The sequence below is a fragment of the Ambystoma mexicanum genome, chromosome 12 (assembly GCF_040938575.1).
Source record: "Ambystoma mexicanum isolate Mex_15411 chromosome 12, UKY_AmexF1_1, whole genome shotgun sequence".
Lineage (NCBI taxonomy): Eukaryota > Metazoa > Chordata > Amphibia > Caudata > Ambystomatidae > Ambystoma > Ambystoma mexicanum.
The window spans coordinates 949825498-949832678 of NC_090936.1; positions in this window are offsets into that span (position 1 = coordinate 949825498).

Sequence of the window (7181 nt, forward strand, 5' to 3'; positions counted from 1 at the left end):
AACGAGGCATTTCTTATTTTTTAATGTGACATGGATGCAGAAGTAATGGTAGTTCAGATTCATATCTACAACAGTATTTAAGCATCAATGGGCCTCATTACGACCCAGGCGGTAAGTTACCGCCTGGGCCGTGACTTTACCACCATGGCGTAAACTATGTTTACGCCATGGTGGTTGGCGGACTTACCGCCTCATTCCGAGGTCGGCGGGGCGGTAAGTCCCCAATCCCCATTTACCCTTCCCCATTCCCATTTTTGCCCCATAGGGCATAATGGGAGTGGGGAAGGCGTTAATTACGCCACCGTAAATTACGGTAGCGTAATTAACTCCATGGTCCCTTAGCGCCATGGATTTTAACACCTGCTAAAAGCAGGTGTTAAAAGCGCCATGGCGCTAAGGGACCTCGTAATTGGCGGTAAGGGGTTGGCGCAGCTAACGCTGGCGTTAACCCCTTACCGCCAGGGTCGTAATGAATGTGTTTTCTTGAGACAAGAAAATATAAACATTATGTCGAAAATGATGCAATGAAAAGTAGATACAAAAGTTATGACTTGTTAGTTTACAAAAGCAATATTCCCTGACGTTCAGGGGCTTTCCTGGGTCACGTAATGCCCCAAACACGTTGTTAGCTATTAGTGCCCCAGGTATTGCACCAGGATGCTAAGCGTTTTTTTTTTTTTTATAGTTGAGAAACAGTGTGTTTGCTGTTTCTCAACTTGAGTACAAACTACAAGACATGATTTCCACAATGGATCAGTAAGAAGGGAACTAAACGCATTCCTTTTTACCTTTTTCATGATGGTCATTGCCATAACAGAGCAGGCCAGGGACATTGAGTGTTCCTGGCACCAGCAAGGGACAAAGGAGCGCAAGGTAAGTGGGGGAAGAGGTGGCGGCAGTTGGGGATGTGGAAATTGGAGTAGGTTGTCGGAGGAAGAATGAGAAAGTGGGTGCAGGGTCGCAATCACCTGGTTCCTGGCCAGAACGATGATATCCTCCCGTTTCCAAGTAGGCTTGGAGCAGGGATTTTATCATATGGTAAAGCCCCAATCCTGACCCTCCTGATTGGCTGGAAGGTCGCCCCCCCCCCACTGTGCACTATTTCATGATGTCAAATATAACAAAGCATGACTACAAATGTGTATATGATTTTAAAAATGTTTCACTTTCCAAATTCAGAGGGAATCAATTATTTCTAGTGATCTCGCCCCAAGTTACAGCGAGACTGCTTTCCAAATAATACAATTTGTACTAAAGAGACCTATGTATTGCTATTACCCTCCAAAACTTTGGAGCTGCAAAAATATTGACTATGGTTGCCTTTTGAAGGAGTCTCCTTTTACCCTACTTATCCCCCTACTTCTTCCACGTTGCCCTCCCTGACCTAAGCCCCTCCCCCTCCCTAGTCTGCCTCTTTAAGTGAATTGTGGGTGCATATTTGGTAAAAATCGTACATCAAAAGAAATTCAATGTACTCTGATTAATTTAAGCAATAAACCCTGATGGCGAGGGGCTTAACCCAGCCAGGCAATGCCCCGGCAAGTTAGAATCCCGAGCAAAGCGAGATCCTTAACGTTAGACCCGGGGCATTACCTGCCCCTGGTAAAGCACCCGACAGGAGGGGTTTATTGCTGTTAGTATACCAGCACATTGTACCCGGATGTTATTCATTTTTTTTCTCCAAGTTGATAAATGGCATGTTTGCAGTTTCCTAACTTGAAAAGTACACGTAGTCCGTTCTCCCTTTCCATGGCGGCCATTGCCGCAACAGATCTGTGCCACGAATACACAGTGTTCCCAGCACCAGCGAGAGACAAAGGAGCATAAGGTAAGTGGGGAGAGTCTGAGTGTGGGTGGGGGATGTGGAAATTGAGGTTAGAGGTGGTGGAACGAGGGGAAACAGAACCTAGTAGGCACACTTGATTATCGGTGAGGAAGATGGCAGTCTCCCGCTTCTGCAGAATCTCAGAGCAGTGGTTTTACCATGTGGTAACGCCCTCGTTCTGATCCTCCTGCTTGGCTGGCAGTCGCCCCTGGCGCCCGACTTACTAATAGAAAATAACTTGTACACAATGAATATCAAAATTCATGTAAAAATATCATCATGCACTAAAATATATTCATGCACTCCCTTTCCCCTTCCAAAATTATAGTGATGGATATAATAAAGCTTTGCCGTATTCACTGGCTTTTTATGTTATAAACAAACCATTATAAAGAGCAATTCATTATGTTTAAATCTGTCTTCTTTTAATGCTTTATTTCAGCTGTGGGAGGCATTTTTACCATTACTTCTCCAGTTGAGGCTCTTAAAAATCCAGGCAACCAGGTATTCATCTCTAAGCATTTAGTGGTTTGAGTCTGTTCAAAAGAAATACACCAAATTTAGACTTTCATCCCTTCTCGGGAAGGGTGGGAGTGGGGGATTGGAAAATTGGATACAAGCGAGGGTTAAAGGAATGAGGGAAATCATGGGTTTAACTAGAAAGTAGTTACTAGCTAAGGATAAAAGGAACAAGAACATCAAAGGCACAGTGTGGGAAAGAAAGAAAGGAAAACGAAGTGTTAAAGCAAAGGAAAACAGAAAGAAAATTGCTCAGAAAGGAAACGATAAAAGAAATAATTTAGCAATAGAACCCCCTGGTCGAGTGCTTTACCAGGCCAGATAATGCCCCAGGCAAATTAGAAGCCCAAGTGAATTGAGGGCTTCAACGTTAGCCTCTGGTCATTAACTGCCACGCTAAAGCCCCAGACCAGAGGGATTTATTGCTATTAGTATCCCAGCATGTTGTACCAGGATGCTAATAGTGTTTTCAAGTTCAGAAACCACGTGTTTGCCATTTTCAACTACAAGTCCCTTCTCCATTTCTATAGCGGCTATTGCTGCGATAGAGCTGCGCTGTGAACATGTGTGGATGTTGATTCTGCACAACCACCACTCATAGCTCCAGTGAAGAGGGAAGAGTGTATGTAAGTTAAAAAAGGCTGCACCCAGTATGGGGAAGACCATCTTGAAATATTTGAAGGCCCCCGTTTTAGTGCCTTTTTTGCACAGGTTGTATTGGACTTTTTCCATTTATTTTTTGCCACAAAATATGAAAAATAATTTTCTTTAAATGTACTAGTGTTTCTATGTGTCTGTTTTCTGTCCCATGTTCTCCAAGTGTACTCATCCCATCCTATTCTCTCTTGTTCCCAAAGTGTACTTAACCTACCCCAATCACTCTATTGTAATTCTGTAGCATAATGTCCCTTGTTTGTTTTTACCTAGTTTGTATATGTATGTTCATTGATTATGGTAACAGTTGTTATATTTGTATTGTACCTCTGTTGTGTTATTGTCCAGGGGCAACAAAGTCAGGTGGCAGGATTTTCTTGATACACATTCACATTGAGTCCCATACGGACCCATGGGAGTGGGTAGGCAGGAGCAATGTCAATGTTGTTGACAGTGGCAGTGCTTCCATGGCAACTCAGCATGGCAGGACCGCAGCACCTGCCACGAACAGGCCTGTTGGGCACTGCAGCCCTCGCAGCCACTGTAATGGGTCATCGTCATGTGTTTTCTGGTCCTGTCAATGTGTGGCAGTCTACTTACAGGCACCCTTGTTTCAGTTCACATGCAGTCATGTCTGGTGCATTCTCATGTGGTTGTTTATGGGGCATGCATGCGGGTAGAGCATTTGACTTGATTAGGGTAAAATTCACAAAGGGGGGCATGGGAGTGCTGGGTCTGGTCGGGGTGATGTGGCCAATGCTATGGGCATTTATGTGCTTTGATGGTAAGGAGGCAGGATGTGCACGTGTGAGCTTTATATTTGTGCAGTTTGTCTACTCACCAGCTTCATTAGGTGTCCCAGATCCTGTCTCTGCTGTACCGACTCCCTCTATGCCCTCCCAGTGCAGCCGTTGAGGGGTGAGGGTGGTCTGCCACCTGTAGCTGTGCATTGCTGGTGGTGTGCAGCAAGAAGGTTGCCCACCCTCAGTCGGAGGTCATTCCACCATCTGTGGGGGTCTTTCACACTCCATGCTGTCACCCCCACAGCAGTCACCTTCCTGGCTGGTTCTGCCCGAATTGCCATGCAGCGGAGTTGCGTGCTGCGGCACTGGTCTGCTGAGAATATCTCCCCAGCATTGTCGAGTATGTGGTCCTCCAGCATGGTCAGTTCTGCCTCACCAAAGCGTGGCTTCTACTGGTGGGTTTGGGGAATCCTGGAGGACATGTCCCTGGAGGCATTCTGGCAGTCAGTAAGGCTGGATGCCTTCAGGAATAGGGAGATTGCAGTGGATTGTGATTTTTGTAATGGCCGACAGGCTCTTTCCGGCTCCAGTGATCATGTTATTTCCATTTCCGGTGTTTCCGGCTCCATGTGTGCAGTACTGCTATGTCCGGCATTCACACGGCGGAAGCGGATGCACCGCCAACATTGGTGGTGGTACACCCATCTACACAAGTGTTACCGTGATGGTTGTGTTACCGGTTCTGCAGATTAGGGATACGCGCAGCCGACAAGCGATAATCCTACCTTGGTTCCGGCATGCAGAGCTGATAGGACCACCATCACGGTAAAACCATATTTTTACCACCAGACTCGAAATGAGGCCGATTGTCAATGCTGCTGCTGCTATCATGGTTGGACATGCTGGAATGTCCAACTGGGGAGAAAAATGTGAAACAACACAAATTAGACCACTTAAAGACAAAGCCACAAAAAAAGTAAAACAAAAAATAGACAAATTGAACAAATCACAAGACAAGGGTATGGAGGTTTATGTGAAAAGTGGGTAAAAAGGAAGAATTAAACGGTTAAAGTGCCAAAAGTTCTTGCAGGTACTTGGATAACCTTTCACTAACAAGCACTGATAGCAGTTATCAATATAAACCTATGTTGCTGTGGGTGGTGTGATTTTTTGTGGCTACACACTGCTGCGTGCCCAGATTGGACACTTTGGCACGCCAGAGTTCCTCATACAGTGTGGACGTAACCGCGTTAACTCATCACAACGTGTGATTGGACCATTTTTTTGGCGTGGATCAGAGTCACATGTAGGCGTGGAGCCGCAGCACATGATATCATTGGATGGCGCATCAGGCGCAAAGATGCGTAACTGCATTGAATGAGCGTGATGCCTTATTGGGTCTTTTCACACGTGTGTTTTCAGGAGGGCTATGGGGCCCCTTTTGCTCTACTGTACTCTGCTGGCCTCTGCTAAGCTCTCATTGGCTCTCCAGGGCTCTCCTGGACACTCCTCATTCGTAAGAATACTCAAATAGCATACCATGAGACAGAGGCAGGTTTTTTTCAGGGACATCAGGTTTATCCAGACCAGACCGACGCACACGATGCATCATGTAAAGTACAGGAACTCAGCCACTGTACTGAAGTCAGAGCTGTTTTATACTAATTCTGAGAATTAAAATTAACCCCCACCTTTTTTAAATACACTTTAAGCAAAGCTTTCCATTGACATTAATCTCACAACTGGCGATTAGTCATTCTATGCTTAACCTTCAATTTTGAGATACATTTTGGCACTCACCACTGGATTTCCTGTTCCAGCTACGCTTATTTGGGCAGGCAGCTGAGTCCTTTTACTAAGAAACCCAGACTACTGCATCGTTAGTTGTCTGCTCTTATCTAATTTCCACAGGGTACTTTGTCAGATTAGAGACATTTGGCCTTGGGAGTTCTGGTACATGAGGCTGACTCATTTCAACACTGTCTACACGGATGTGCTTCATTAAATACCTTCTATTTGTTGTTAAAGACAAGGTTTGAATCAAACGGTTGGCCAGTACACAAGATGGTGAATTCTTTTATGTCTGGTCATATTTTAACACTTTGTTAAACAATTACTTTCAACCATACCCATGTCCACCCTCCTTAATACATATCTAAAATATATTCTATCACAATCCTGAAATTGTCAAAACTAACACATTATACTCCTTAAAATTAAAACATATCTGTCCCTAAACTTCTATTATCTTCTTTTATCTGACCCCACCTCCATTTCCTAATTTACTTTAAACTAACTATATGTTTCAGAAAATGTATAACCGTTATGCATTTTTTGAGAGATAGTCATTAACTTGAGGCAACCCAACAGTCCCATCATACACTTTAGCCATATTGCAGTTTATCGTCCACATTTATTTCTGCTACTCCCCGCTCAAGACATCATATTTTGCTCCCATTATGCTTATCCACGCATTTTCTTCCAAGTGTAAGAGTTCATTTTTTTTTATTCTCTTCCTGTTGATAAATCTTCCACTCGACTCATCTCAGTTTGGCATCTGTGGACCGCCTCTGTCATGTGGCCTTTGTCCTTTCTTTTGAGCTGTTTTGCAGCCAGTCTCCCAGGCCTTGTTGATGCTTAGGCCAGGAATCCATTGTCTTCTTTGTTTTTCACAAAAAGTTCAACTTTCGCACAATGATCATGTAAGCATGGAACACTTGCATTTGCATCAGAGACACAAGAATGCGGGAGTTTCTGCAGGTTTTAGCATTTCTGATGTTTCTTCAAATGGAGGTCTGCAGTGCTGCAGGCGTTTCAATACTCTGGCTGTTGGTGGCAGCACATTTAGTGTGTGGATGTTGATTCTGCACAACCACCACTCATAGCTCCAGTGAAGAGGGAAGAGTGTATGTAAGTTAAAAAAGGCTGCACCCAGTATGGGGAAGACCATCTTGAAATATTTGAAGGCCCCCGTTTTAGTGCCTTTTTTGCACAGGGTGTATTGGACTTTTTCCATTTATTTTTTGCCACAAAATATGAACAATCATTTTCTTTAAATGTACTAGTGTTTCTATGTGTGTGTCTGTTTTCTGTCCCAAGTTCTCCAAGTGTACTCATCCCATCCTATTCTCTCTTGTTCCCAAAGTGTACTTAACCTACCCCAATCACTCTATTGTAATTCTGTAACATAATGTCCCTTGTTTGTTTTTACCTAGTTTGTATATGTATGTTCATTGATTATGGTAACAGTTGTTATACTTGTATTGTACCTCTGTTGTGTTAGTGTCCAGGGGCAACGAAGTCAGGTGGCAGGATTTTCTTGATAAACATTCACATTGAGTCCCATACGGACTCATGGGAGTGTGTAGGCAGGAGCAATGTCAATGTTGTTGACAGTGGCAGTGCTTCCATGGCAACTCAGCATGGCAGGACCGCAGCAC